A 17,687-nucleotide genomic window follows, 5' to 3' on the forward strand; every position below is an offset into this window, starting at 1 on the left:
TTTCTTCAACTGCTTATTTTTACTTTTTGACATACATGCTAATAATTTTTCTTAAAGTCTAAAATTATGTAGAAATTCTATTGTGAACACAATGCCCAGTACATGTTATAACCACCATAGACCACTCAACTTCATAAGAGTTGTCTATAGAATTTTAGCTTTATCTTTAAAAAAATCAACCTCCCTTCTAGAACTTAAAAAAAAAAAAGTTTACCAACATTTTATCAATCAGATCACTCTTTTTTAAAAAAGAATCCCATGCCTCCCCTCTGGATTTGCTTCTCTGGCTGAAGTACATTCTTTAGTTCTTTCAGTGAGAATCTGTGAGTATTAAACTCTTTTAAGCCTTTGTAAATTTGAAAATACCTTTATTTTGACTTTACTCTTGAATAATAGTTACTTTCCCTCAGCACTTTGAAGAAAACTATTCTACAGTTTCCCGGTATCTTTTATTGTGCTAGATGTTTGCTTCAGTCTAATTGTTGTCCTTGCGTAAGGAATGTCTTTTTTACTTTGTTTGGTCTCAAAGTTTTCACTTTATCTGTTTTACAGTTTCACTGTGATCTATTTAGGAGGATTTATTTATCCTGTGTGGAATTCAGAGTGTACATGGAATCTAAGCACTCATGTCCTTTTTGAATTCTGGACAATTCTAACTTATTATCTCTTCAAATACTGCTGTTCAACTATATTATATATATGCTAGAAACTCAATTATCAGTTTGGCCTTTTCTTTTAAACAATGCTTTTCTGTGCTACATTGTAGGTGCAGTTCTCAGCACTATCTTCTAATTCACTTATCCTCTCTGATTGGATTGAGTCTACAAGTTCATCACACTTTTTCTTTTTAATCTCAACCTTTGTACTTTCCATTTCTAAGAGCTCTCAATTGGTTGTTAATATCCACCTGTTTTTGTTACTTTTGGTTTCATAATTTACTCTTCATTTTTAATAAATGTGAGTCCTTTTTCTCTTTGAGCATAGACACTTAAAAGTCTTTGCTGGATGGTTTCTTAATTTATTTACATCAGGACTGAATGTGTGTTCTAATGCTAATATTACTGGATGGGTTTATTATTTTTTTGGCACTGGATCTTTTTCATTCATTTTAGAATTTTTGCTGTAAGCTTATTTTGGGAGACAGAATTATTTGTTTTTGTTCTCCATTCTTCCTCCCCCTATGCTTATTCCCTCATACAGTTCCTCTGCCTTGCCAACTGGGAATGCAGTTCAGAACCAGGTCTTAGATAAGGTAAGTTTGAGCTCTTGTCTATCAGTGACAATGGGGCTATTACAGATCCAGTCATGGAGCCAAAAGTTTGGTTCAGTTTCTGACTGTAAGACTGCATCCTCACACCTTGCTAGGTTCAGCTTCTTTAAGCCACTAGATTCTGGCAGCAGTCAAGAGCAGTTTTATTTGGCTTCCTTGTATACTTAGGAAATATGTACCCAAAGCCCTGACTGTAAGGCATAAACTTACTCCAGTTTTGTCTTGTGCAGATCTCTTTTAATGAGGCCCCATTATTGGCTGCCACTACCCACTTCCAGAACAACTACAGCTCCATTCATCACTTTGTGCTTCTACTATATAGAGACGTTTAGCTAATTTATTGTTTTGACTACATAGTTTGGGTTTCCACTTTTTATGTTTTATCAATTATTGCCACATACTAAAACATGAACTAAATGTACCGTTTTAATCTAAAACCAACTATGTGTTTTTCATTCCCTCAAATGCCCAGTGCCACTGTAGTGGACATGACTGGTTACCTACCTAGAAAGCCATTCCCACATTGTTCTGTCCCATTAGTACCCAACACTATTAACTCTTTGCTGCCCATATACTTTGAATGGGTCAGCCCTGGTTATTTTAAGCCATGTAACATATTACATTTCCCTAGCTGTAGTGGTTTATTTAGACATGGATGTGTAATGAGTCCAATAAGACTCTTTACTTAAAATGAAACAGCAATACATTCTCTTCTTTTTTTTCTGAAAATATGGCATAAACATGACATCTAAAGTTGCTTTCATCATTTTGACATGTATATTTCATATATATGCGTGCGTGCACACACACACACGAAGCATACAGAGTAAGGCAGACAGAGAAAGAGCCAATCCTTGATTAAACCCCATCTGAAGCTCATATTAACTCTGAACTTTTCAAATACAGATATCAATAAAGAACTTTTTTTATTAAGACAATTTAAATTAGGTTTTCTGTTACTTAGAAGAAAATATTTAAATGACACAGAACCTAAAGTGATCATTACCATTATCTACTGCTATATGTACCTGTCGTTTCTTTCTAAGAAGAAAAAAAAATATTGCTTATGTTACTGTTTCTGCAAAAGACAAAAGTCAAAGAAAGGGTGGGGCGCAATGACCTCTATTCAACTGCTTCAAGGAGCAGGTGAATTAAGGCCTAAGAAATCTCACATTTAAATGGAACAAACAGCTCAGGATATTGGATACTGAACAACAGCTGGGTAAATTCTAGGAATTGACCAAGGAGATAAAGAACAAGCTGAAAGATACTCTGAATAAACAAGAGAGATAAAAATAAGCTTGCTATGGGAGAACTCTTTTATACTCAATACCAGTTTTTGTTTTAAGAAAAAAACAACATAATAATCAACAAGCAAAATATAGCCAAAAGATGGGGAATGGATATCAAGACATTTAAACGAAAGAAGCAGTGCCATTTGGCTACTGGAAAAACTGACTAATATTGGGACTAAAAATGCCACCAAAGTTAAAATGCCTAGATAAAATGTTCTAACAATGTCATTATATAAGTTTCAGGTATACAACATAATTCAACATCTGTATACTCTACAAAGTGATCACCTCCAAAAGTCTAGTTACTAACCATTCACCATACAACTGACCCCCTTCATCCCTTTTGCTCACCTCCCAACCTCCTTCCCCTCTGGTAACCATCCATTTGTTCTCTGTATCTATGACAAACATTTAGATAGACTAACCAAGAACAAAAAAAAGGGCTCAGATAAAATTAAAGTGAAAGAGAAGTTACAACTGATACCACAGAAATACCAAAGATCATAAGAGACTATGCGGGGACAGAGCCAGGAGTGCAGTTTCCAGGCTCTCGCCCTCACGTGGAAAGGTGCTCATTCAGGTAGTAAATAGCCATCTACTGTGATTGGATGGCCATCAGCTGTGGCTAGTTGGCCGTCAGCTGTAACCAGTGAGCCAATGGCCACTAATATAACTGCCGTGGCTACGCTAGCAGCAAATGGGGGCTAGCAAGATGGTGGCTGAGCTAGCAAGAGCGGATTGCAGTTAGCAAGTGAGGTTGGTTGGCAGACAGAAGTGGACGGCAGGTTGCGGATCGTGTGGCTCCTGTTTCCTGTGTCTCCAACCCAGCCGCCAGCGAGAATATAGTGGTATGACTCCCCTATCTATGGTTCCGTGGGTGTTCCTTTTTGGCCTCACCATATCCTGCGTTCCTATGTGGGGAGCGGGAGCTGAGACCTGCATGAGTCCCTGCATGACAGACTACTACAAACAATTATACACCAACAAATTGGATAACCTATAAGAGATGGATAGGTCAGAGCTTAAATTACTTAAGGTTTCTACAACACTGCTTTAGAGGAAGTGCTAATAATCCTTGTGAAAAACTGAACAGCACTAAAAAAAAAGAACAAACTTTCTGTCCTAGGTATATGCGTATATCCAAAGGAAATGAAATCACTATCTTGAAGAGATGTCTGCGTGTTTTTTGTAGTGTTATTCACTATAGTCAAGATATGCAAACAACCTAAGTATCCATCAGAGATGAATAATAAAGAAAATCACACACACACACACACACACACACACATACACACACACACACATAAATGGAATATATTATTCAGGCAGAAAAAGGGAATCCTGTCATTTGCAGCAACATAGATGAACCTGAAGGACATTATGCTAAGTGAAATAAGCCAGACACAGAAAGACGAATACTGTATGATCTCACTTATCTGTGGAATCTAAAAAAGTCTAACTCATAAAACCAAAATGTAGAATATTGGCTGCTAGGGACTGAAGAGTGAGAGAAATGGGAAGATGTTGGTTAAAGTGTACAAACGTTCAATTATAAGATGAATAAGCTCTGAGGATGTAATGCACAGCATGGTGATTAGAGTTAATGATACTGTATTGTATACTTGAAATGTGCTGAGTAGATTTTAGGTGTTCTCACTACATACACACAAAAGTTAACTATGTGAGATGATAGATGTGTTAATAAACTTGATTGTGATAACCATTTCACAATGTATAAGAACTAAATTATACATTTCACAGTGTATAAGAACTAAATCGTCACATTTTACATGCTTTAAGAAATCATGCTATACAACATAAATACTATATTCAATTTTTATTTCTCAGTAATACCTCAATAAAGCTAGGGGGAATAAAGGAATAAGCATCTATTTAATTTGGAAATCAGCTGTTCCTTTGTCACTGACATACAAAATTTGAGTTAAGTTGATTATTCCAATGTCTGTTTACTGGTTTGGAAAAAAGGATTTTATTACAAAGATATAACTATAAACTTAAGTTCTAATAATACCAAAAATGATTTCAAATAGGTAAATCTTTTAAAAATACCACAACAGAGTCCTTTATGGTATACCTACACAAAATCCAACTCTAATTATTTTCCTTGTATGAAATCTAAAAGTCTTTAATAGAAAGTTACTGAACAATTTGATAGGACAAATTCAATAGTACAGTTGGCCCTTGAACAGTGCGGAGGTTAGGAGCACTGACCTACCTACCACACAGTTGACAATCCATATAACCATTTTTGTGTAAGTAAAACAATTTTATTTTTTAACTTTTTCAATTGCAATTGACGTTCAGTATTATTTTATACTAGTTCAAGTGTATAGCATAGTGGTTAGACATTTATATAATTTACAAAGTGATTCCACGGATTAGTCTCGTACCCACCTGGCACTATAGTTATTACAATATTGACTATATTTCCTATGCTTTACTTTATATCCCTGTGACTATTTCATAAATAGCCATTTGTACTTCTTAATCCCTTCACCTTTTTCACCCAGGCCACCCAATCCCCTCCTACCTGGCAACCATCATGTTTTGTTTGTTCATTTATTTTGTTCTTTAGATTCCACATATAAATGAGATCATATGGTATTTGTCTTTCTCTGACTTATTTCATTGCCATAATACCCTCTAGGTCCATCCATGTTGTTGCAAATGGTAAGATTTCATTCTTTTTTATGAGTAAATTCCACTGTATATGTGTACCACTTCTTTATCCAATTGTCTACTGATGGGCACTTAAGTTGCCTCCTATCTTGGCTATTATAAATAACACTGCAACGAACAAATAGGTGCATGTATCTTTTTGAATTAGTGTTTTGGATTTCTTCAGATAAATACCCAGTAGTGGAATTACTGGCTCATAAGGTAGTTCTAGTTTTAACTTTTGAGGAACTTCCACACTGTTTTCCATAATGGCTACACCAATTTGCAATACTACCAATAGTGCACAAAGGTTCCCTTTCCCCCCCATACTCACCAAAACTTGTTTGTTAATTTACTGATGATAGCCATTTTGACAAGTATGAGGTGATATCTCATTGTGGTTTTAATTTGCATTTCTCTGATGATTAGTGATGTTGAGCACATTTTCGTATGTCTATTGGCCATGTGTATGTCTTCTTCGGAGACATGTCTATTCAGGCCATCTGCCCATTTTTTAATTGGATTGTTAGTTTTTTTGGTGTCGAGTTGTATGAGTTTTTATAAATTTTGCATATTAATGCTTTATCGGATGTATCATTGGCAAGTATCTTTTCCCATTTAGTAGGCTGTCTTTTCATTTTGTTGATGGTTTCCTTTGCTGTGCAAAACCTTTTTAGTTTGATGTGGTCCCATTTATTTATTTTTTTTGTTTCCCTTGCCCAAGGAGAGATATCAGAAAAAAACATTACTAAGATCAGTGTCAAGATAGTTGACTGCCTATGTTTTCTTCTAGTTTTATGGTTTCAGGTCTTACATTTAAGTATTTAATCCACTTTGAATGTATTCTTCTATGTAGTGTAAGAAGGTGGTCCAGTTTCATTTTTTGCATATATCTGTCCAGTTTTCCCAACACCATTTATTGAATAGACTGTCTTTACTCCATTGTATATTCTGGTCTCCTTTGTCATAGATTAAATGACCATATAGGTATGAGCATATTTCTGAGCTCTATCATCTGTTCCATTGATCTGTGTGTCTGTTTTTATGCCAGTACCATGCTGTTTTGATCACTATAGTGTTGTAGTATACTTTGATATCAAGTAATGTAATAACTCCAACTTTGTTTTTTTCCCTCAAGATTACTGGGATTATTCGGGGTCTTTTGTGGTTCCATATAAATTTTAGGATTATTTGTCCTAGTTCTGTGAAAAATGCCATTGGTATTTTGATAGGGATGCACTGAATCTATACATTGCTCTGGGTACTACAGACATTTTAACAATGTTAAATTTTTCCATCCATAAGCACTGTATATGCTTTCATTTATTTGTATCTTCATTAATTTCTCTCTTCAATGTCTTATAATTTTCCAAATACAGATCATTTTTTTTTGCCTCCTTGGTTAAATTTATTCCTAGGTATTTTTTGGTGCAATTATAAATGAGATTGTTTTCTTAATTTCTCTTTCTGATATTTGGTATATAAAAACGAAACTGATTTCTGAATATTAATTTTGTATCCTGCTACATTATTGAATTCATTTATCAGTTCTAATAGTTTGGGTTTTTGTGTTTCTGATTTGGGGTTTTTTTGTGTGGAATCTTTAGGATTCTCTACACATGGTATTATGTCTTCTGCAAATAATGAGTTTTACTACTTCCTTTCCAATTTGGATGCCCTTTGTTTTCTTTTCCTTGTCTGTGGCAAGGACTTCCAATATCAAGTTGAATAAAAGTGGTGAAAGTGAACATCCTTGGCTTGTTCCTGATCTTTTAGCTTTTCACCACTGAATATGTTAGCTGTGGTTTGCCATATAAGGCTTTTATTATGTTGAGGTATGCCCTCTATTCCCACTATGCTGAGAGTTTTTATCATAAATGAATGCTGGATTTTGTCAAATGCTTTTTCTGCACCTATTGATATGATATGGTTTTTATCCTTCATCATGTTTATGTGGTGTATTATGTTAAATGATTTGCAGATGCTGAACCAACTTTGCATTCCAGAAATAAATCCTACTTGATCATGGTGTGTGATCCTTTTAATGTACTGCTGAATTTGATTTGCTAATATTTTGTTAAGGATATGTTCATCTATGTTCATCATGGGTATTGGCGCACATGTGCATGCGCGCACACACACACAAGTATTTATAATGTCTTTAGTTTTGGAATCAGGGTAATGGTGGCCTCATAAATGAGCTTCAGAGCCTTCCCTCCTCTTGACTTTTCTGGAATAGTTTGAGAAAGATAGATGTTAATTCTTATTTGAATGTTTGGTAAAATTCACCTGTGAAGCCATCTGGCCCAGGACTTCTTTTTGGGGGGAGGGGGGTAATTTTTTGATTACTGATTCAATTTCGTTAGTAGGACTCGGTTGGTTCAAAGTTTCTATTTCTTCTTGACTCAGTCTTGGAAGATTATATGTTTCTAGGAATGTATCCATTTCTTCCAGACTGTCCAATTTGTTGGCAAATAATTGTAATATTTTCTTATAATTCTTTATATTTGTGTGGTGTCAGTTGTCATTTCTCCTCTTTCATTTCTGATTTTATTTATATGGATCCTCTCTATTCATAAGTCTGGTTAAAGGTTTATCAACTTTGTTTATCTTTTCAAAGAACCAGCTCTTGGTTTCATTTATTTTGTGTATTTTTTAAATTCAATTTCATTTATTTCCACTCTGATCTTTATTATCGTCTTCCTTCTACTATCTTTGGACTTTGTTTGCTGTTCTTTTCCTAGTTCTTTTAGGTATAAAATTAAATTATTTGAGATTTTTCTTGTTTCTTGAGGCAGCTGTGTATTGCTATCAGTTTCCCTTTTAGGACTGCTTTTGCTGTGTCCCATAGATTTTGGGTCATTGTGTTTTCATTTTCATTTGTCTCAAGGTATCTTCTTTGTCTCAAGGTATTTCTTCCTTGATCTCACTGTTGATCCATTCATTGTTTAATAACATGTTTTTAGCCTCCATGTGTTTTTCAGTTTTTTTCCTTGTAATTGATTTCTAGTTTCATATCATTATGGTAGAAGAAGATGCCAGATATAATTTCAAATTACACTTATTGAGATTTGTCTTGTGGCCCAACATGTGGTCTGTCTTGGAAAATGTTCCATGTGCACTTGAAAAGAATGTATATTCTGCTGCTTTGGGGTGAAATGCTTTAAAAATGTATATTAAATCAATGTGGTCTGGTGTGTCATTTAAGGCCATTGTTTCCTTGTGATTTTCTGTCTGGAATAATCTGTCCATTGGTGTCAATGGGGTGGTAAAGTCCCCTACTATGACTGTACTACTGTCGATCTTTCCCTTTATGTCAGTCAATATTTTTTCTCCTTCTTCTGCCACCCCCCACTTCAGTTCAAGGCGTTGTTTCTATTTGTATATGACACAGCTCCCTGGCCCATGCTATTATGAGTCTTGCACTTCCCCCCACCCCGGCTGAGGCAGTCGGTCGCCGGTCGACCACTAACAGCAGCTCTCTGCGGCTGCCGGCCACTCACGCTGGCTGCCAGCCACTCACACTGGCCACCTGCTGCTCATGGCAGTACACAGTAGCCCACGGCAGCCCACAGCAGCCCATGGCAGCACACAGCAGCCCACAGCAGCACACAGCAGCCCACAGCAGCTCAACCCAACCTCTGCCTGCTCACGGCAGCCTAGCTCCAGGGAGAGTCACTGTTCACAATCTTAGCTGTAAAGGGCGCAGCTCACTGGCCCATGTGGGAATTGAACCAGCGACCTCGGCATTAGGAGCTCGGTGCGCGAACCACGTGAGCCATTGGGCCAGACAATATTTGCTTTGTATGTTTAAGTGCTCCTATGTTGGGTGCATAAATGTTTACAATGGTTATATCCTCTTGTTGATTTCTTATTATGTAATGTCCTTCTTTGTCTCTCATTACAATCTTTGTTTTAAAGTCTATTTTGTCTGAAATGAAGTATTGCTATCCCAATTTTTTTGTTTCCATTCGCATATTTTTCCCCAGCCTTTTATTTTCAGTCTGTGTCTTTCAATCTGAAGTGGATCTCTTGTATTCAGGATACCTATGAGCCTTCTTTTCTTATCCATTTAGCCACCTTATGTCTTTTGATTGGAGTATTTAATCGATTTACATTAAAAGTGATTGTTGATAGGCACATAGTTATTGCCATTGTATTATTCCTACTATTGATCTTTTATTTTTTTCCCATTCTTCTTCATAAAGAAATCCCTTTAACATTTCCTGTAATACTGGTTTGGTGGTGATGAACTCCTTTAGCATTTTGTGTAAAATGCTGTTTATCTTGCCTTTAATTTTAAATGATAGCCTTGTGGGATAAAGCAGTCTTGGTTGTAGGTTCGCTGCTTTTCATCACTTTGAATATTTCGTGCCAATCCCTTCTGGCCTGCAAAGATTCTGTTGAGAAATCAGCTGACCATCTTATGGGAGCTCTCTTGTGGTAACTAACTACCTTTGTCTTGTTGCTTTTAAGTGTTCCTCTTTGTCTCTAACCTTTGGAATTTTAATTATAATGTGTCTTGGTGTAGGCTTCATTTGATTCATCTTGTTTGGGGCTATCTGAGCTTTCTGGACTTGTATGTCTATGTCCTTCACCAGGTTTGGGAAGTTTTCAGTCACTATTTCTTCAAATAAGTTCTCAATCCCTTGCTCTCTCTTCTCCTTCTGGTACCCCTATGATGTGAATGTTGTTGCAGTTTATGTTATCCCAGAGGTCCCTTAAACTATTCTCATCTTTTAAATTCTTTTGTTTTTGGTGTTATGATTGGGTGTTTACTGCTACCTTGTCTTCCAATTTGCTTATTCGATCCTCTGCTTCATCTACTGTGCTGGTGATTTCTTTTAATGTATTCTTCATTTGTTATTGTATTCATTTCTGACTGGCTCTTTTTTATGGTTTCTATGTCCGTTTTATGCTTACTATCTCTTTGTTGAAGTTCTCACTAAGGTCCTTGAGTATCTTTATAACTGGTGTTTTGAACTCTGTATCTAATAGATTGCTTGCCTCTATTTCACTTAGTTCTTTTTCTGGAGTTTTCTCCTGCTCTTTTATTTGGGATATATTTCTTTGTCTCATTTTGGCTGCATCTCTGTGTTTGTTTCTACGCATTAGGTAGATCTGCTATGTCTCCAAGTCTTGGTAGGGCGGTCTTACGTAGGTGACCTATGGGAACTAGTGGCACAGTCTCCCTGATCACCTGAGATGGGAGTTCCAGAAGTATCACTTGTGTATGCCTTCCTGTTGTAGTTGAGCCTTGACTGCTGCTGGCACATCAGTGAGTGGTACTGACCCTCAGGCTAACTGGCTGTGAGGATTGGCCATGACCAAAGCATACAAGCTGCTGTGTGGGGGCTGATCCCATGGAAAAGGATTTGCCCCAGCGGTCTCTGGTGCCTGCCGAGACCATCTTTTGGGCGTGCCCCTTGTGGGGCTAATCAGGTGGTGCTCTATTGTGGTCTGAAGCCGGGCCGCATGAATGCTGGTTCTGGAGCTTCTTGGGAGGAGCTCCTACGCAGGCCAAGGTCAGCCACTGCCTGTGTCCAGCCTGGGACTACCTGGTAGGAGCTACAAAGCAATCTGTGGTTGGTTGCTGCCTGTGCTGGACCCAGAGGCATGAGAGGCCAGCTGCCATCAGTATTGTGCCTGGGTCCACTTAGGAAAAGGCACAGGGGGCCCCAAGGCCCTCTGCCCGCTGCCTGCCAGCTGTACACAAGGCTCAGTCCTAAAAGAGCCTCAGGCAGTATACAAGTTGGGTGAGGCGGGAGGCTCTGGAAGTCACCAGGGTAGGGAGAGTGGTGTTCACCTGGTTAATGCAGATTCTGATTTGGCACCAAAGCTGAGCCTGGGGACACTCAGTAAGAGGTACACGGCACACCGAGGTCAGTCGCCACCTGCCTGGGGCCTGAAGACCTTTGGAGGCTTTTAATAAAGACTGCAGCACATGCCAAAGCCAGCCGCCTACCACTGAAAGAACCTCCAGCAGTGCAGGCTAAGGCCGGCTGCTTGCCACTGAAAGAGCCTCTGGTGATCCATGAGCCAAGGCTGGCTGCTTGCTGCTGAAAGAACATCTAACCGTGTGCAATCTGAGGCCAGTTACTTGCTGCTGAACCTCCAGCAGAGTGCAGGCCAGGACTGGCTGCCCACCAGTGAAAGAGCCTCTGGTGGTGTGTGAGTTGGGTGGGCAAGGGTCTCAGGGAGTCATCAGGGTGGGGTGAGTGGTGTTCACTAGGCTGATGCAGATTGAGATTAGGCCGTGTGTGGGGAGGGCTTAACACAGGAAAGATGGTGCTTGCCTGCTGGCTGTGTAGGAGGACAATGGCGGCTGTCTCTCCAACCCTTGCCCTAAAGCCACACAACTCAGTTTCTCCCTCTGTGTCCCCCAAGTCACTGTCCCTCTGCTGGAGCCCAGGGTGAATGTGTCTGAATGAGTGAGTTTTTACACAGGCCCTTTAACAGGATGCCTGGGTTTTTAGCAGCCTTCTGTCTCACCCAAATGGGACCCCTGCTGATTTTCACAGTTCAATGTTGTAGGGGCTCCTCTTCCCAGCACTGGTGTTCTGAGCTGGGGAGCCCAGTGTGGGGCTGGAACCCCTCAATCCTCAGGGGGAACTTCTGCCACTGAGATATCCCTCCAATTTGCAATTGCCACATGTGGGTGTGGGGCCAGCCCATTTCATGTCTCTGCCCCTCCTACCAGTCTTGATGTGGCTTCTTTATATCCTTAATTATGGGACTTCTGTTCAACTAGTCTTCAGGTGGTTCTCCAGTTTACTGTTCTATAATTTAGTTGTAATTTTAATGTGGTCTTGGGAGGAGGCAAGCACAGCATTTAATTACTCCGCCATCTTGATCATCAGAACCTCCACATATAACTTCTGACTCCCCAAAAACTTAACTACCGTCGGCCAGCTCTTCACATTCACAATTTCAACTAACTGCAGATTAAAAACTGTATTTTCAATCCATGGTTGGTAATCTGCGGTTGGGAAACTGTAGTTGGGAATGCAAAAATACTGTTTCCAGCTATGGTTGGTTGATTCCAAGGATGCAAAACCCCCAAATATGAAGGGCTGACTGTATATTTTGAAAAAAGAAATCTGCGTATAAGTAGACCTGTGCAATTCAAACCTGTGTTGTTCAAGGGTCAAATGTATAACGACAATCTCAAGAGTTCTTTCACTTTTAAAAGATGAATAACAGACTAACAGTTTGGTTGACTAACAGAAGAAAGTCAACATGGAGTAAATGAAAAAATTCTGCACTAGAAGAGAATAGGTTCATTAGCTCTACAGCACACCACTAAAAATTATTTCCAATTAGGAATAGAAAAAAACAAACTGCTTTTAGAAATATATTAAAAAAAATTAAGGACTCTGAGTGAGAGGGAAAAATAGTATTAGGACACTGGCTAAAAATAAAAATTGACTGTTAAATAAAAATGTAAAAATAATTTGAAATATAAATTGTAAGCAGTAAGGAACAGAACAAATATCACTGAAAATCAAATCAGTGATGGAAAGGCCTAACTTCAGAAGATGTGCAAAAGAAAAATAAAAGTGTAAAAGGACAAGGGAGATGATTGTAAGGACTAGAGCACAGAGCCAAGCCATAAAAAATTCCCAGAGAATAAAACAAAGACAAAACAAAAGGCAAATTTAAGAGAATAATTTCCTCAGTTGAAAAAAAGATTTCAATCTGTAGACCGAAGGACCTGTCATCTTCCAGATAAAAATTGATTTTAAAAAGTCAGTAGATCTTGAAAATTAATTTGGGGAACTTAATCAATAATGTTGTAAAGATTTTGTAGGGTGTCCGATGGACACGTGTCCCATTTGGGAGACCACCTCAGGGATGATGTAGGTGCCTGATCACTGCACTGTACACCTGAACCTGAATAATAATGAATGCCAACTATAATTTTATATATATATATATATATGTATATATATATGTATGTATATACTTACAAGAAGCGGAGTACAGCATTAGGAATAGAGACAGTGGAAATGTAATGGCTCTGTGCGATGTCAGAGGGATAGTGGATGGGGGGAGGGGGTTCACACAGTGTGAGGGATATAAACGATAAACGTCTAAGTATTACTTTGTCTTGTGCACCTGAAACTAATAAGACAATAAAATAAAATATAAAAAAAAAGTCAGTAGATATAACAGTAAACTTCAAAATATTTTATCTAATCATTTAAAATCCTTAGAATGCAACAGATGAATGTATTTGCTATGGAAAACGTACATGACAAGACCACAGAAAGAGCTTGTATCCAAAGTCAAGATGTAAATCTGACTTTGTAAATCTGGTATATACTGTAGGCCTTGTAGATTATTCTGTATTCGAATCTGAGCACTGACTTGCTGAGGACAGAAATAAGAACATAAATTCATGTCTTCAGATAAAAATTACACTCTCTTTTTATGCATTTATTATCTTTTTAAACCATGTTGCTTTATTTAACCCATATTATTTACTTTCTATGAAATATTAGTCAACATTTTACAAATAAGGATAGACAAGTGTAGTTTTATTTTGTTACTTATGAATTAATTAGTCCTCCACTAAGACTGGTGGTTTCTTATAATACAAATGATGTACACCAGCACTGTCCTTAATACTACTGAGATAGCATACTTCAAAATTAATCTGAGTTCTCAATTTCTGTATGTATGTTTTTGTTTTTAAATGCAGTTTGTAGCACCTCTAATTTTATTTTCAACCTAATAACAAAGATAAGTTACAAAGGAACACACTCCACCCAAGCACTTTTATAAGCCCTGAAATGTATTATGTAAAAAGGACACGCTTCATTGTGTATTGATTTTGAAAGTTAATAATACTTTATTATCAGTAGTAACAGTAGTTATTTTATTTCCACCAGTCATTAATGAAATAATCCAAGTCTAGTGATAAGTAACTGAAGCTGGAAATAAAATTTACTGTGAAAATGACTACAGTGCTGTCACATAATTTATACATGGAAAATTTACAGCTAACTTCTTCTGAAAAGTTGGCCATACTTGCAGACTCCAATTCCTCTCCTCCTATTCCCTCTTTAAGTCACACCAATCAGGTTCCCCCCCCCCCCATTCTCCTGAAAGTGCTCTTGCATGATATGATCACCAGCGACCTTTGCATTGCTAAATCCAATGGTCATTTCACAGTCCTCATCTTACTTGACTTGTCAAATCAGCAGCAGGAAACACAGTTGATAACGTTCTCCTACCTGAAACACTCTCTTCACTTGATTCCTATACTCCACACTTCTGCCCTCAAAGCCTTCTTCTCCTCATTCTCCTTTGTGGTCCTTAATCTCTCCAACCTCTGTACATGGAAATTCCCAAAGCTCAATCTTTATTTCTTTGTACCAGATCTCATACAATCTTATGGCTTTAAATACCATCTATTTGCTAATGACTCCCAAATTCTATTGCAAGTTGGGACCTTTCCCTTGAACTCCAGCCTCATATAACCCCACGTGAACAGGCATATCAAGTTTGACATAGCTAAAACTAAATTCTTAATTCTCATTTCATCCACTTCCCTGTATCTCTCCATTCTCAAGTCTTCCCCATCTCAGTAAACAGCAACTTCATCCTCTCAAGAGCTCAGGCCAAAGGCCTTGGAACCATGCTTCACTCTTTTACTCATACTCCACACCCAATCTATCAGCAAATCCTGTCAGCTCTATCTAGAATATGAACGCTTCTCACTATTCTATTGCTACTCTAAGCCCCAATCATCTCTCTCTTAGATTACTAAACTAACCTCCTAACTGGTCTCCCTGCTTCCATCCTTGCCCCACAGTCGATTCTAAACATAGCAGCAAGAGTGTTTAAAAATATAAAGTCAAATCCACAACTCCTCTGCTCAAAACCCTCCAATTTCCTCCTTCCTCACTCAGAAAAAGCCAAAGTCTTTACCAGGACCAGTTAGCTCTCAGACTCCACCCCTCAACTCTTTACTCTACTAAAACCCACTGGCCTCGTTGCTGGTCCTCCACTAAGACTGGTGGATTCTGGGCTTTTGCACTTGCCTGGTGTGCTCCCTAGGGAGTTGCACGGCTGTCCTGTACTCCTTCACGTTTTGCTCAAGAGTCTTCTCCATGACACTGTTCCTAATTTTAAAACTGCATCTGCTCCTTCCCTGGTACTCCCTACCATCCCACCTGAACCTTCACTGCTTTATTTTCCTTCTTAGCAGCTATTACCATCTGACTGGATGTATTTTACTTTTATTTTAAAAAAATTTTTTTTTTTTGTCTTCACCCCTATCTTCCTCCAGTGGAATGTTAGCTCCACGAGAACAAGGATTTTGTTTTGTGTTGTTCACTCTTGCATCTCAGAAGAGCTTAGAACAGTGCCTGGCCATGGAATACACTCAATATACATTTGTTATATGGATGCTGAATATGCAAACTCTTAAATCATGATAAAGCTAAGAGATTTGGAGTACTATAATATCCAACGTCTTTCCACAATGGGAAATATGGTTTCTCTTCTGATATTGATCAGAACTGTAAAAATTTTATCTTCCATGGTAACCAACTCAATTTGCTCTAAATAACATGCCAAAAATCTCTTCATTCCTCTTTTCTTCAGTCTCCCTCCAATGCCTTTCCCACATCCTGTAAAATATTATCATACTGTCATTGAAAAAAAATCTTCCCTTTGAACACTACTGTTAAAATATTGCAAATTCACTAAAACTGGTATTGAAACACAAATAATGAAGAAATGAAGCTCATTAACAACCAAATAAAACTATATTTCAAATGAAACTATTGGAGTAGTGAGGGCCCTAGTCCAAGTTTAACTTCATCACAACTATAATCCTTAATGAGTAAACATTTTTCTCATTAAATTCCTTCTAAACTAACAAGGAGTTGGTATAGGACTCTTACATATAGCCATTAAAATTAAGCCTGAGAGAAATCAGTTCAAGCTACAAAACAAATTAATAAACAAATAAAATCTTATAGAACATGTTTGGATAGGCAACAGAAGCAGAGACACCGGTGTAAGGGAGAGGAGGCTCAAACCCCAGCTCACCTTTTGCTAGCTGTCTGACCTTGAACAAATTAGACTCTTTGTACCTCAGTTTCCTTATCTGTAAATGGAAATGGTACCGCATAGGATTGCTGCAAGGATTAAATAAAGTTACTATGCATTTAAAGCACTCAGCACAATGTCTCACATACAGTAAGCACTGAAGATAGTTATTACTATAATTCCTGTACCACTGATATTACCGCTCTTTAAGCTAGGAGCTCCTTGGTACCACCATTATTTTCTAAGTAATGAGAACTGTTACTATTCAATGGTATATTTTTTTACCTCATTATGTTCATATCTTAACATTGTGGAACGTTTTGAAGAATATGTCTTTTCCTCGAGGAAGAGTACTGGGTTGGAAATCTGGGAAGTAAACAATCTGCTTCTGAGCACTGCATGTTAAGTAAGGGGCAAATGCTGCCCTTTAACGCGCGCACCCCAGGGCCAGGTGCCATTCAGGGCAGTTCACTTACATCTCAGCAGCTCCAGTTTACGCCTAGATTGCGGGTTCCTTATAATCTGCCACGTACGGACGGTGCCAATGCCGCAAAAGCACACGTTTCGTTCAGGCCTAATGACCCGAGGCCGGCTAGGGCTTCGGCTCGGACCTCCGGGTTAACTGCGAGGGTGCCCACCCCACGCCCGCCCGCCGCGACGGGCAAATCCAGGCTGGCACGGTCCCGCGGACAACCACAGCCTCCTCCCGCAAAAGCTAACAAGAAGCCCCGCAGGCCTTTACCAGCCCTCAAGAGCAGCACACCCCCCGCCCCAAGGCTCGCGACAACCTTTACGGCTCCCTCCGGCCGCCGCGTAGGTGGGGAGAGCCCCGGCGGCCTCGCCCCTCAGGCCCCTCGGCCAAGCCCCGGGCCTGGGCTCTGCGGTGCTTCGGGGGCCAGCGGGGCAGGTGTCAGTGGCTTCCACCCTGGGGCCGTGCACGGGCCCCGTCCCAGGTACCTTAGTCTCGGCCAAGCAGAGGTGACTGCTGCTGACCTTCCCGGCGGCGGCGACGGCGGCGGCGGCGGCGACCGCGGCGGGCGGACGCGAGAGGCCGGCCAGAGAGGAGAGGCCCGCCAGAGACAAGCCCAGCCCCACCTGGCCCAGAGCGGCCTCACGCCGCGGTGGCCGGCGCGCCCCCTGGAGGCGGGCGGCCCGCACGGCAGCCCAGCTGCTCTGAATTAGGCAAAGTACCAAACCACAGCATGGAAGAAGGGGAAGACAACCCTAAAAGACTTTTCTCCCATCTGAGTCCAGAAGCATTTTTCAATTTTCACGCCCTTTTCTAAGTACACATCCCGCTCCTCAGCTAAATGAAGGCTTCAAAGGCAAGGATAGTTTTATTAATTAATAGTTGCTGGACACTAAGTAAAATCATCTCT

General features: G+C 39.3%; 1 protein-coding gene across 2 annotated transcripts in view; it reads right to left on the bottom strand.

Annotated features, from left to right (window-relative positions):
• ANKRD46 (ankyrin repeat domain 46) overlaps positions 1-17,397 on the bottom strand; it is a 42,343-nt gene extending 24,946 nt beyond the window's left edge. The window contains exon 1 of one of the 2 annotated variants that reach the window (XM_033126830.1): positions 17,266-17,397. The gene's annotated coding sequence lies outside the window, so the exon portion shown is untranslated. The remainder of the gene's footprint in view (positions 1-17,265) is intronic. The other variant, XM_033126831.1, reaches the window with a different exon arrangement.
• Between the last annotated feature and the right edge of the window lie 290 nt (positions 17,398-17,687).

The sequence above is a fragment of the Rhinolophus ferrumequinum genome, chromosome 14 (assembly GCF_004115265.2).
Source record: "Rhinolophus ferrumequinum isolate MPI-CBG mRhiFer1 chromosome 14, mRhiFer1_v1.p, whole genome shotgun sequence".
Classification (NCBI taxonomy): domain Eukaryota; kingdom Metazoa; phylum Chordata; class Mammalia; order Chiroptera; family Rhinolophidae; genus Rhinolophus; species Rhinolophus ferrumequinum.